Here is a 13,057-nt window from a genome sequence, read left to right as displayed (position 1 = left end):
ATTTTTCTACTAATGCTATTGCGTCTTCTTCTAATTTTTTTTAGCATACTATCTTTCATTCATACATACTAACTTATTCAATTACAATTCTATATTATCATATACACATTTGTTATTACAATTCATATTTTATTAGGAAGTGCCTGGAATCGAACCAACGATCTCTGGCATGTGAGTCGGACATGCTAACCATGAGCTATGTCCGGCACAAATTAGTAAGCTTAAAAGTCGATCCTTTGCCCTAGTAGCAATGAATCTGAGCTGAATATGATTTTTACGTAAGCTAAATATAGTTTCCCAATATTGAGTCCATATGATTTTGTTAACATTCGGTCATATTCCGCTCAGACTCATAATGAGAGACGAATGCGGGAGAAGGTTGTCAAATATCTCCCTTCCGCCTTTTTGTATTATAAACAGAGCAAAAAAGCGGAAGGGAGGTATTTGACAACCTAATATGATATTTAGCTTATATGATTTCCTTAACATTTTTCCATATTACGCTCATATTCCGAATGTAAGGAGAATATGTGAAAATAATATTTATACCATATTGAAAAACTTATATAAACCATATTCAAAATTATTGACTCTATATTCTGAAATATTAAATATTATTTAATTAATATTGAACAAACACCATTAAAAAAAAAAAAAAAAAAAAAAAAAAAAAAAATGTATTCTGAATAAATATGTACAATTTTAAATATATTTAGTATCTATAATATAATATATTGTGCCATAATTAATTTTATTATAATCTACTCTACATATTATTTTCCATGATTATTAGGATATAAAATATTAAAAATATATTTAATATTTATGATATAAATTTTCGTGCCATAATTAATGTTTGTTTATGTATAAGTACTAATCATTTGAGATATTAAGAGTTCACTTGTCTGTTTACTTGATTTTCCATGTCAGTGAGGTTATAACAAATTATTATTTCATATTATACACCAATAATTCTGTTATTCACTACAATTTCACACACCAAGTTTCGTTTTTAATTTCACAAAATAATATTTTATCCACACATTAACTTTTATTAATTTTATCACAGTTTACATACTATTATTATTGCTTATTACTTAAAGATTTAACAAACTTCTGGAACAACGCTTCGGGGAATTGTGCCAAGGAAGACGCGTTTCTATGTGTGCGTGTGTCGAATTTCGATAGTTGGTATAACGGTATAACACAGTATGACACTGATGATTAACGTGCGGTTCAAGTATTTATATTCAATACAATAAAATTATGAGTTAATTAGGGTATTATATATATATATATATATATATATATATATATATATATTTATTTATTTATTTATTTATGCGGAAATAGATATCAGTAAATAAATATCAGACAGTACATTTTTTATAACATTTTTCCAGCGTTTTTAATGATAACCTGTTTTCACATTCTTTTAAAAACGTAATCTATAAATTATTAATGACATATATATATATTTATATTATATTGTTACTATTTTAATTTTTATCAATGGCAAAACATATTTTATAATATTATATTTGAACATAACTTTATAAAGATATAAATATATTATTATGATAATATGTCTGTGCATGTGATATTGTAATATGTCTATGCATGAAAGTTTCATGGAACAATATAAAACACAAAGTTAAAAATATAAATAGATATATTATAACATATGATTAATAATTTCGGAAAGCAGATTTTACAAAAAAAAATTATATTTATTTATTTCATACCGATTCTACAAAATGAGAAACCATATTTCCCATCCCTATTGAGAAATACAAGAAAAAACATATTCCACATTCGTTCTTTATTAGCAAAATCTTAAATGATTTTTATGTAAATAATTCTATATTCTAAATCCTACAATATTAGTACTCTCATACACAGCTTATATTTAGCAATATGAATAAACCATGTAAAACTCATATTCAGCGTTTCATATATCGCCCACATTCAGCAATATAGAAAAATCATATGTAAAACATATCATATATAGCTTATATTTATCCCACATTTAGCAATATGGAAAATTCATGTAAATCTAATATGTATCGTCTCATATTCAGCTCATGATCACCACAACTGCGGTGTTCTTCGCGTTCCAAACCCTATCTCCCTACTAGAGGATTCCAGGGAACTCAAACGCTCATACAGAAAAGAAAACTCTCCCCGTATTTCCCGACGGTATCTCCAGATCATTTTGGGTTACCCCGACAAACTCTCTTCGAGGCCCCGACTTGTAAACGGTTACGCTGCCGGGTTCCGAAATAGGAACCGGATTCCCTTTCGCCCGATGGGTGTAAGATTTTATTTAAAATAAAATACACCAACATCAACATAGGATTTTTTCCGGGTCTTAGGATCGACTGACTCGTGTGCAACGGCTGTTCACACAAAACCCTTCTCCACGTTAGTCCTCCAGGGCCTCGCTGGAGTATTTGCTACTACCACCGAGATCTGCACAGATGGCGGCTCCAGGCAAGGTTACGCCCAAACCCTTCTGCGCACACCACCGTGACCCTCCTACTGACCAGGGCGTCAAAACGAACAGTAATGAGCGCTCCTCATGTTCTGGTGGCCGAGTATAGGCACGACGCTTCAGCGTCATCCATTTTCAGGGCTAGTTGCATCGGCAGGTGAGTTGTTACACACTCCTTAGCGGATTCCAACTTCCATGGCAACCGTCCTGCTGTCTTAAGCAACCAACGCCTTTCATGGTATCCCATTAGCGTCGTTTAGGCGCCTTAACTTGGTGTTTGATTCATCCCACAGCGCCAGTTCTGCTTACCAAAAGTGGCCCACTTATCTAAATCTTTGGCTTCACTATTCAAGCAAGCCAGATATCTCACCCATTTAAAATTTGAGAATAGGTTGAGGTCGTTTCGGCTCCAAGGCCTCGAATCATTTGCTTTACGGATGAGACTCGCTCATCGAATGCCAGCTATCCTGAGGGAAACTTCGGATGAAATCGGCTACCTTTTATTAGTCTTTCGCCCCTATACCCAGTTCCGACGCTCGATTTGCACGTCAGAATCGATACGGTCCTCTATTAGGGTTTCACCTGACTTCGACCTGAACGGGCATAGTTCATCACCTTTCGCAATGGGAGTGAGACGCCCCGGGTTTGCAAGCACGCATCCATTGAAGCGGTCCGTCATCCCTCAGTTCACTTAAGCAAAACTTTACGTTCATTGCGCCTTTAGGTTTTGTATTTTCTAATGACTCGCGCACATGCTAGACTCCTTGGTCCGTGTTTCAAGAAGGGTCCTAAAAGTACCCAAGTTAATAGCATCGCTGACCGGTAACAGAGTCCGTCCGAGAACACGGTAGCTAACAGTTCGAGGCGGCATCGATGCCGGACCAGGTTCGACGGCCAATAACCGTCTGTGCTTGCAACCGGCCAAACGCTTAAAAGCGACCCTATACCATATCGTTTATACCGTCTGGCAGTCGACCGGAGAACGCGGGGTGTGACGCGAATAAATTCGTGACAGACTACCGCCGCAGTCGTAGGTAGACACCAAACGGGTCGCGACGTCCTACTGAGAGAGAAGTGCATGTCATCGCCGCCTAACGCATAAACCGACGGCGTATCGCAGGACGAATCTCGGTCAATCGCACGCCAATAAATGGATTAAAACGATAACATTGAATCTCTCCTTTCGATCTTTTGGGTTTCTCAGGTTTACCCCTGAACGGTTTCACGTACTCTTGAACTTTCTCTTCAAAGTTTTTTTCAACGTTCCCTCACGGTACTTGTTTGCTATCGGTCTCGTGGTCATATTTAGCCTTAGATGGAGTTTACCACACACTTAGAGCTGCACTCTCCAGCAACTCGACTTTGAGGAGAGATCCTCCCGATACGCGCAACGCTCGCTAGTGGCCTGGCACCCTCTATGGGTAAATGACCCCATTCAAGATGGACTTGAACTCGCCGCAACGCACCGAGATGATCAAATCCTATCTAACACTACATTTGCCAGCGTCCGTCTCCGGCCGCGGGATTTAGTACTGGGCTCTTCCCAGTTCGCTCGCCGCTACTAAGGGAATCCTAGTTAGTTTCTTTTCCACCGCTTAGTAATATGCTTAAATTTTGCGAGTAATCTCATCTGCTCTGAGGTCGTATTATGATTATAATGTGCTCGCAAACGTTATTAAGCAAGCGCACACAAAATCGACGAGGAACCTTTGAATCGTCCAAATTTGCAGGAACGAAACCGCATTACGAACAGTTCGGGTTTCCGGTTATCGGTAGGGTTGCAAGAATATAAAATCTCTAGGACACAGAACGTCAACGCCGTAATCTCACAGAACGTCAACGATCGGTGATGTCCGATGATGCAAAGTGGACTGGCTCACACATTGAGTGAATTATTTAAGGGGGGAAGTCTATATAGACGCATGAAAATAGGTCATATTCTAAAAATATTTTTAAACGTGATGGAATAATTTTATTGTTTTTAAACTTTGACATAACTTTATTTAACCCTTTTAGAATACAAAAAAATATTTAAAACAAAAAATTATTTCAAAATGGCGGCTCAGCATAACTTTTTGTGGACTGCCTCCGGCGCGAGGTCCAAAACTGCTGCATTTCTCACTCATCAACCGTCGATCTGAAAAAAAAATTTTAATGATTTCTTTTGAGAACAAATCAATGGTAAGGATAAACCTATAAAATTGAAAAAAATGTATAAAATTCAATGAAAAACAAGCCTTTGAAAAAAATCTGAATCAGAGAAACTCCATCATTCCTCGGCAAGCTATTTAAAGCAAGCGGCAGTCTGGTAATGTTATACGCAGGGGCGTAGCGTGCCTTGGCGGGGCCCCGTATCAAAATTTGTTTGGGGGCCCCCTCAAGAATTTTTTTTTTACAAAATATAAAAATACATAAAATTAAAAAATATTTATTTATCATTCTTGTTAATTATCTATCTAATTTTCTCTCATTTTCTGAATTTTTCACAAATGATTCCAGATATATATTCACTTTATTTGAATTTTTTTTGAAAAATTAAATTATTTAATGATCTTTAAATTTTGTAAAAATTCTGTCACTAGGAACATACAGGTCTGGTTGACATTTCTGTCTTAAAGTTTTTACGTAATTTTTAATTAGTTTCAATTTTTAAAAATTCTACTTCTTTTAAAAAATGTTACTATTTACGTCGCAAAGTTTTTGAAATCTTTGTTTGGCTTGTGAACTTAATATATCCAAACAGCAATAATATAAACTGAAATAAGATTTTGGGTACAAAATTCTCTCATCTTGTGATAACTCATCATAATAACGCTTTATTATTTTTTATCTTTTGTTCTTAAAAATATTTATTTCAATCCATATTTTTGCAAAATATTCCGACATGTTTAGCAAACTAATTAACTAAATTTTCATGTTTTAATTTGCAGTCTATTCAAAAGATTACTTAATAAAATGCTAGTTATTTGTAAGTCATTACTGTCATATTGTCAAATTCTAGAAAAGAAACTAATAATTTGAAACAGTGTATAAAAAAATCTGAAAACGACTTAGTTGATCATATTTATCAAAATCTAACAAATAAACTTACGCGTTATGCAGACAATTCAAGTAGTAACAAAAACAAATATAAAGATGTTATAAATATAACAATAAAAATTTCAACTCCCAATTTTCGATGAAGAACGTATAAACTAGATTAGTTAGCCAGAGCTTGCAGAAATATTGCTGCAGAAATAAATTCTCTTAAAGCGTTAGCTTACATGTTGAAATTTAATATCTTTCGATAACAAAAGAAAATGCAAAATACGTTAAAATTATTCACTTTTTTAAAAACAAATGTTGTTTTGCTTTCTGTTGCGCTCGTTGGGGGCCCCCCTGGCTCGGGGACCCCATATTTTTGGTACGGCTGATACGGCGATAGTTACGCCCCTGGTTATACGACCCTCAGCCAGAGGTGGTCCGGGAACAGTATCCGAGGACTACAATGTGCGTTTGAAATGTCAATGTTCATGTATCCTGCAGTTCACATGTCGACGCGCAATTAGCTGCGTTCTTCATTGACCTACAAGCCAAGTGATCCACCGTTCAGGGTGATTTTATATATATTTATAAATGTTTCGATCGTGATTTCCTCGAAATGGTTTGAGAAAACTCGGGCGATTCTGAAACTAGTATGTTTATTATGGTTACAATTAGTACTCCGTAAAGCATTCGCTTTTCAGTCCGAATACAAGATCTCGTTTCAAAATTGAAATATGAATATTTCATTGTGTGTGAGATTGAAAAATCTGCGTTTGCTGATCTTCATTTTCTTAAAACAACGCAATGAATCGAACGTTCAAGTTTGCACAATTTGAGTAAAATGTGCAGAGTGTATCGAATACTAATGCAAGCGTTTACTACAATCGATTTTGAAACACTAGACGTTTGCCTAACAAGACGTTGGCCCAAAAAAATTACTGAAGTATGCGTTTAAGAATAATATTCAAAAAGAACGCTGTTTTCGCTAATATTCAAATAGACCTTCGTCATTCGCTCAGGAATCTCAGGAATGATCATTGCCAGAGGCTTTTGCGCACAGTATATTATACTATGGGAGCGCACTTGATTATTGCGACAATTTGTCGAGTAACCACAACATTCAGTTTGCAACTCGCTCCGATCGAGCTTTTGAATATGCTTCACCACCCATCTATTTGACCGTTGTCAATTTGTAAAATCCTATATTATTAAAATATATAAACTTCATATTTGCGGTCCGCACACCCAAATCATTTCAACTCGCTCCTATCGAACATTCATAAAACGAATGATTCGCTGCGAGAAGCTTTTGAATCGTCAGTTCTGTTTCACCACCCATCATTGGCCGTAGTCATTTTGTAAAATCCTGTATTATTAAAATATATAGATTTCATATTTGCTGTCTGCAGACCTAAATAATTTCAAACAGGCGGGTCAAAATTATTTCCAGACGCAAATCAGCATCCGAACATATACGGGGTATATAATTCTAGATATGGCTCACAACATTATTAAAAGTACGCTAATATATCATTGACAGACTAAAAGTATCGAATATGATGTAAAAACTACACCGGGGAATGATATCCGTACCCGCCTGAACAACATAGCGTACTTTAGCCTAAGCTTGCTCGCATCGCACTCAACACGACCTATCCCCCAATACAAGGCGCGCGGCCACAGCAAAAGTATTAGGCTGAGTCCCAAGCGACGTAATTTTGACCTGCGGCGAGGCTTCGCTCTGGGTTACGGTATGAATCGCCAAGACAAAAGTCTGGGAAAATTTCGAACTGTAAACCCTTATGATATAAATTTTGTTTCGAAAATTTTGTTAGATGTTCAAACAGTTTTATATATATGGACAATATTAATTATTGTAAATTTTTGAGTTTTTAGGTGTTTTTTGGTTATTTTTAAACTTTTGTATTAAAATATGTATTTATTGATTTTTATAGAAATTAGATAAAACAAATTTATAAATAGTTATATTATATTATATTAATATTTGTTAAAATTTTATGTACGAAAGATGCAGAATAAAATTACGAATAAGATGGTATATAAACGGTTAAGTGTGTTCATATAATTTTCCCGAGATTTTCCAATTTTCCCAAATTTTCACGACGGCATCTCGCCTGTATGCCACACCGTGCGAAATTCTAAGTTGTGACATATGGAAAAAGAACTAAGAATTTTGTGACCTTTCTAACGATGTATAATACTTTATATGTTTTCTTTATAGAAATATCGAATCTAACGATGCTCTAACCTAACCGCACTTTGCAATTCAACAAGTTAACATTCACACTGATCGCTCTCTACTATCTAAACCGTAAAAGATACGAAAAAACTTTGTTCGTACAAAAGATGCAGAATAAAATTACTAATAAAATGATCATAATATAATTTTCATGAGATTTTTTAATTTTTCTTTTAAATTAAAAAATGTTTAAAATTTTTTGCTGGCTTTAAATTCATTTGCGGGTTATGCTTTTTTTATAATATTGTTTCAAATGATGTAAAAAGTTAAATTAGTGAGGTGCCTCAATATGCAACAAATTGGCCAACTCTATTGATATTTCTTAGTAAAACCCGTATATTTAACCACAGTTTTCTAAGAAACCAATGGTTAGGCCGGGCCAATTCATTAATGAAGTAAAATTAGGCGATATGAGCACCTTTTTATATGAAATATATGTGTTATTTAAATAAATTTTGAACGCAAAACCATATATCGCAAATAACTTAACTTAAATTAACTGTTTTTAATAAGTAGTTGTAGATTTTAATTCAAATTGTGAGTTATATTTTCATTAATAGTTTGTGCGGGGGTTTTTAAATCGGGTTTAGTTTGTTGTTATTTATTTCCATCAAAGTGTGCTAGTATTTTTTTAATATAATTCTCGAAAATTCGATAATAATATATTAATGTGACAAACCCGCATAAATCTTCATTAATTTCTTCAGTTAGGCGAGAAGTATCAATGTCGAACTCTTATTTAAATTCAGGCGCCAGTAAGTGCCAGTAATTTGAATCATATGCGCTCGCATGATCAAATTACATTTGGACAAGCAGAATAATTTACAGGACTGAATCTTCCGACAAGAGTGTAAATTATCAGGTATTATTTTTATTTGGCGGAAAACTCAAAAAACAAAATAAAACGTTTTCATATAAAACATTTACTCCAAATGTGGTAACGAAATTGATTCAGATGTGAGAAAAAATGATATTCCAATTATCGAGAAACGAAATATCGCTAGAAAATTGAACCGATTGATTGATAAACATAAAAGTACAGATAAAAGCAAGTCCATACAACATTTCAGGAGTTTGTAGAATCCACGAAAGAATTATTTTATATTGGAATATGTAAATGCGATTTGCTAAGAATGCTGTGTTCTTGCGGACTGAATCAACATAATGAGAGGAAATCTACGATACCAGAATATATCACAAAAATTGAAGATGAAGTATCAGCATCTACAATAACTAGCGATATTACTCCAGGTGAGGCATATACTCCAGATGTTGGTTTTGAGCTTAAAAGCAGTTCGGAAAGTTCAAAAAATACTTTTTATGTAAAACGTGGACCATATAGTCGAAGATATAAGGCTCCAAGCTATGCCTTAAAATGCGACAGATTTGCAATTTCTGATAGAGTTGCTTCTGGCGTGGCGACAGCAATCCTACATGACCTGGATGTATAGGATGATTGGGGAAATCTAGTCATTATGGATAAAAATGAAAGCGTCCGTGAGAGGCAGAAAAATAGGTAACCTCTACACAAGCGATATAATTTTTCTGAATGAATAGCAGTTTCATTCGACGGCCGAAAAAATGATTCTATTACCATGGAAAAAATCGATGTGAAGTTTTACCCACGATTGATTAAAGAAGCGCATTTAGTTATTTTAAAGGAACCGAATTGTCAATTGTTAGGTTACATAAAATAGGAAAATAAAGATTCGGAAAGTAAAGTAATCAAATTGAACGAGTTTTTCGCCGATAAAGAATAGCTCTTGATTCTTTGATAGGCATATGTTGCGATGGTGAACCAGCAAATACAGGCGTAAAAAACGTGTTTTTACGTCGATTTGAAATTCAGTTAAATAGGCCACTACATTGGTTTGTGTGTCTTCTTCACTTTACCGAAATTCCACTTCGGCATTTATTTAACTATTTGGAAAAATCATTGACCATTGATCACAAACAAAAACTGGAATATTAAGCAAACAAATTGAAACATGCGAAAATATACCGGTGAGTTATAACACATTTACTATTTTTTAATAATTTATGTTCAAATTAAAAATAATTTATTTTTTCTTATGTACTTCCAGCCGGTAACAGACTTTGAAACAATCCCTCTTGAAAATTTGGCTGATTCAAGCCGTGTTAAATCGACAACTGACTCAATTTATTTAATAAAAATAGCTAAAGCAGTTGCTTCTGGAGAAGTATCGACAGATTTAGCTAACATGTCTGTCAGGGCCAATAAGACATTCCCGTTGGCTCACAAAGGCTAGTATGTTACTTCGGTTATATGTAACTACTAATAAGCCATCCAAAAATTTGAAAATTCTGGCAAACTACATAATGAACGTGTATATTCCAATATACTTTAACATCAAATATTACAATTTTGTGGTGTACGGTAGTAAATTATTTTATAAATTTATTAGCTGGACGCAATATTTAGACTCGAGTTTAAGACAAATTGTGTGCAATGTTGCTAAAGAAAACGCATACTATGCTCACTCTGAAAATATTTTATTAGCAATGTTTTTCGATAATAAAAAGGAAGTACGAGATTCAGCTATAAGAAACATCTTATATTACCGTAATATTGTGGAAAACCTAACGCAATTGAGATACTACAAAACACCCAAAATAAATTTCGAATGCACCGACTATACTAATATGACAGATATGAATAATTATTCAAATATATTCGAACCAGCCTTTACGCTAAATATTCTTCATGAACATCTAGTACAATATCTACAAAGCAATGAGTGTCATTGGAGTGACCCTAAAATTCCCGTCCACATTCAGGGAACTGAGAGTCCAATTACTGGCTAATGTATCAAAACGCGTATTAGAGCAAAATCGCGAAGGAGTTATGACAGCGACGCTACTATCTCGTGAAAAGCATCCTCGACTGGAAAGCAAGCAAGATTTCAGATATTAATTTATTTTAATTGTATTAGGTAAATTTAAGAAATTTTATTTTAAATAAAAATATAACTTGAAGAAATAAAAATGTATTATTTATACAATGTCATGTGAATAAATAATAGAATAAATATATGTCATTCCTAAAAACCCTAAAACAATATTTTTCTACAAAAGCAGTTTGACCTGTTTCGATGCAAGATTCTAGGTTACGCCTACTCGTTAATGTCCCCTAAAAATTTACCTGACGTAGTTAGAGATCCACGTAAGTTACTGATTTCAAAAAGCCGAAACATGTTTTTAACCTGTTTCGAAGCAAGATTCTATGTTACGCTTACTCGCTAATGTCCCTTAAAAGTTTACTTGATGTAGTTTGAGGTCCCCGTAAGCTACTGATTTCAAAAAGCCGAAAAATGTTTTTAACCTTTTTCGATGCAAGATTTTAGGTTACGCTTACTCGCTAATGTCTCCTAAAAGTTTACTTGATGTAGTTTGAGGTCCCCATAAGTTACTGATTTTAAAAAGCCTAATGATGTTTTTAACCTGTTTTGATGCAAGATTCTAGGTTATGCTTTACCGGCTAATGTCCCCTAAAAGTTTACTTTATGTAGTTTATGGTCCCCGTAAGTTTTTTATTTATTTATTTTTATTTATTTTTTTATTTTTATTTATTATTGGCTCCGCTTACTCGAGCATTTAGCCACCTACATTATTCCATACAATCATATATCCTATACAATCTTCAATTTTATACTATCTACTTCATATAATCCTATCTTTTTTTTTCTATACTTCTTAACTTATCTTCATTCTTCTTTTACTATCTTTTCATTCCATCTTTTAACCATATATTTTTTCTTCTTCTATACTTCTCATTTCTTCTTCTAAATTCTTCTTACTTCAATTCATTTTCAATTCTAACTTTCTAATTTTTATACATTTTGATTTTACATACATATCTTTTATTACAATTTATAATTCTATTATTATTCCAACTTAACTAGTTAATATTTTTTCAAATTCTTGCCGGAGATTCGAACTCGAAACCTCCAGCATGTAAATCGGGAACGCTACTCTTGAGCTAATCCCGCCACTCCCCGTAAGTTACTGATTTCGAAAGCCGAAAAATGTTTTTAACCTGTTTCGATGTAATATTCTAGGTTACGCTTACTCGCTCATGTCCCCTAAAAGTTTACTTGATGTAGTTTGAGGTCCCCGTAAGTTACTGATTTCAAAAAGCCGAAAAAAGTTTTTAACCTGTTTCGATGCAAGATTTTAGGTTACGCTTACTCGATAATGTCCACTAAAAGTTTACTTGATGTAGTTTGAGGTTCCGTAAGTTACTGATATCAAAAAGCCGAAAAATGTTTTCAACCTGTTTCGATGCAAGATTCTAGGTTACGCTTACTCGCTAATGTCCCCTAAAAGTTTACTTGATGTAGTTTGAGGTCTGATTTCAAAAAGCCGAAAAATGTTTTTAACCTGTTTCGATGCAAGATTCTAGGTTACGCTTACTAGCTAATGTCTCCTAAAAGTTTACTTACGGGGTTTGAGGTCCCCGTAATTTACTGATTTCAAAAAGCCGAAAAATGTTTTTAACCTGTTTCGATGCAAGATTCTAGGTTACGCTTATTTTAAAATTTAATGAATTATGTCATATAAAAAATTCAATAAGTTTCTCTTAAAAACATACTTTTCGTTATTACATACTATTTCCTTAGCATTATGGTTATTGAAAGAAATAATGAATATTTCTAGTATTGGAATTAGTCGATAAGTTTTGATTAACGTGCTGACTTATGCACGTTGTACAAAATAGCTAAGTAGATACCGAAAAAGTGTCACATGTACCTTATGTACAAGTTTTCGACTGTCAAGTCTACTGATTGTGGCATGCTGCAATGCGACGGCTTAAGGCTCATGCTCTAATAGCGTGGGGTAACGTCAAGCCAACATGACGAATCCCCAAGCCAAGGTCTGAGTCTCAACGGATTGCAGCGTGGTAACTGCTCTACCGAGTACAACACCCCGCCAGGTACCTAAATCGTTTACAAACGATTCCGAGTCTCTACATCGAACTAGTGACCCATGATCGACCGCTATAGGCAAGACAGATATAACGGACGGCTCGTGCGATAAACGGCGTGTGCCGAATACCTAATAAATCACATTGTATTGAGACTTTTGACTCACGAGACTCCTAGAGATATCGTTGTTTACTTTGTCTAGAAAGAATACGGCCTTAGAGGCGTTCAGGCATATTCCCACGGATGGTAGCTTTGCACCACCGGCCGCTCGACCGAGTGCGTGAACCAAATGTCCGAACCTGCGGTTCCCCTCTTACTGAGCAAGATTTCTAT

At 34.4% G+C, this 13,057-nt stretch overlaps 1 pseudogene; it reads right to left on the bottom strand.

Moving 5' to 3' along the window:
* Positions 1-5,935: 5,935 nt before the first annotated feature.
* On the bottom strand, positions 5,936-6,090 carry LOC113387175 (annotated as a pseudogene).
* Positions 6,091-13,057: the final 6,967 nt, after the last annotated feature.

The sequence above is a fragment of the Ctenocephalides felis genome, unplaced genomic scaffold (genome assembly GCF_003426905.1).
Source record: "Ctenocephalides felis isolate EL2017-DRISC unplaced genomic scaffold, ASM342690v1 CF-g0.4_SCAFFOLD_03571, whole genome shotgun sequence".
Classification (NCBI taxonomy): domain Eukaryota; kingdom Metazoa; phylum Arthropoda; class Insecta; order Siphonaptera; family Pulicidae; genus Ctenocephalides; species Ctenocephalides felis.
This window is presented reverse-complemented; position numbering and strand designations above follow the sequence as displayed.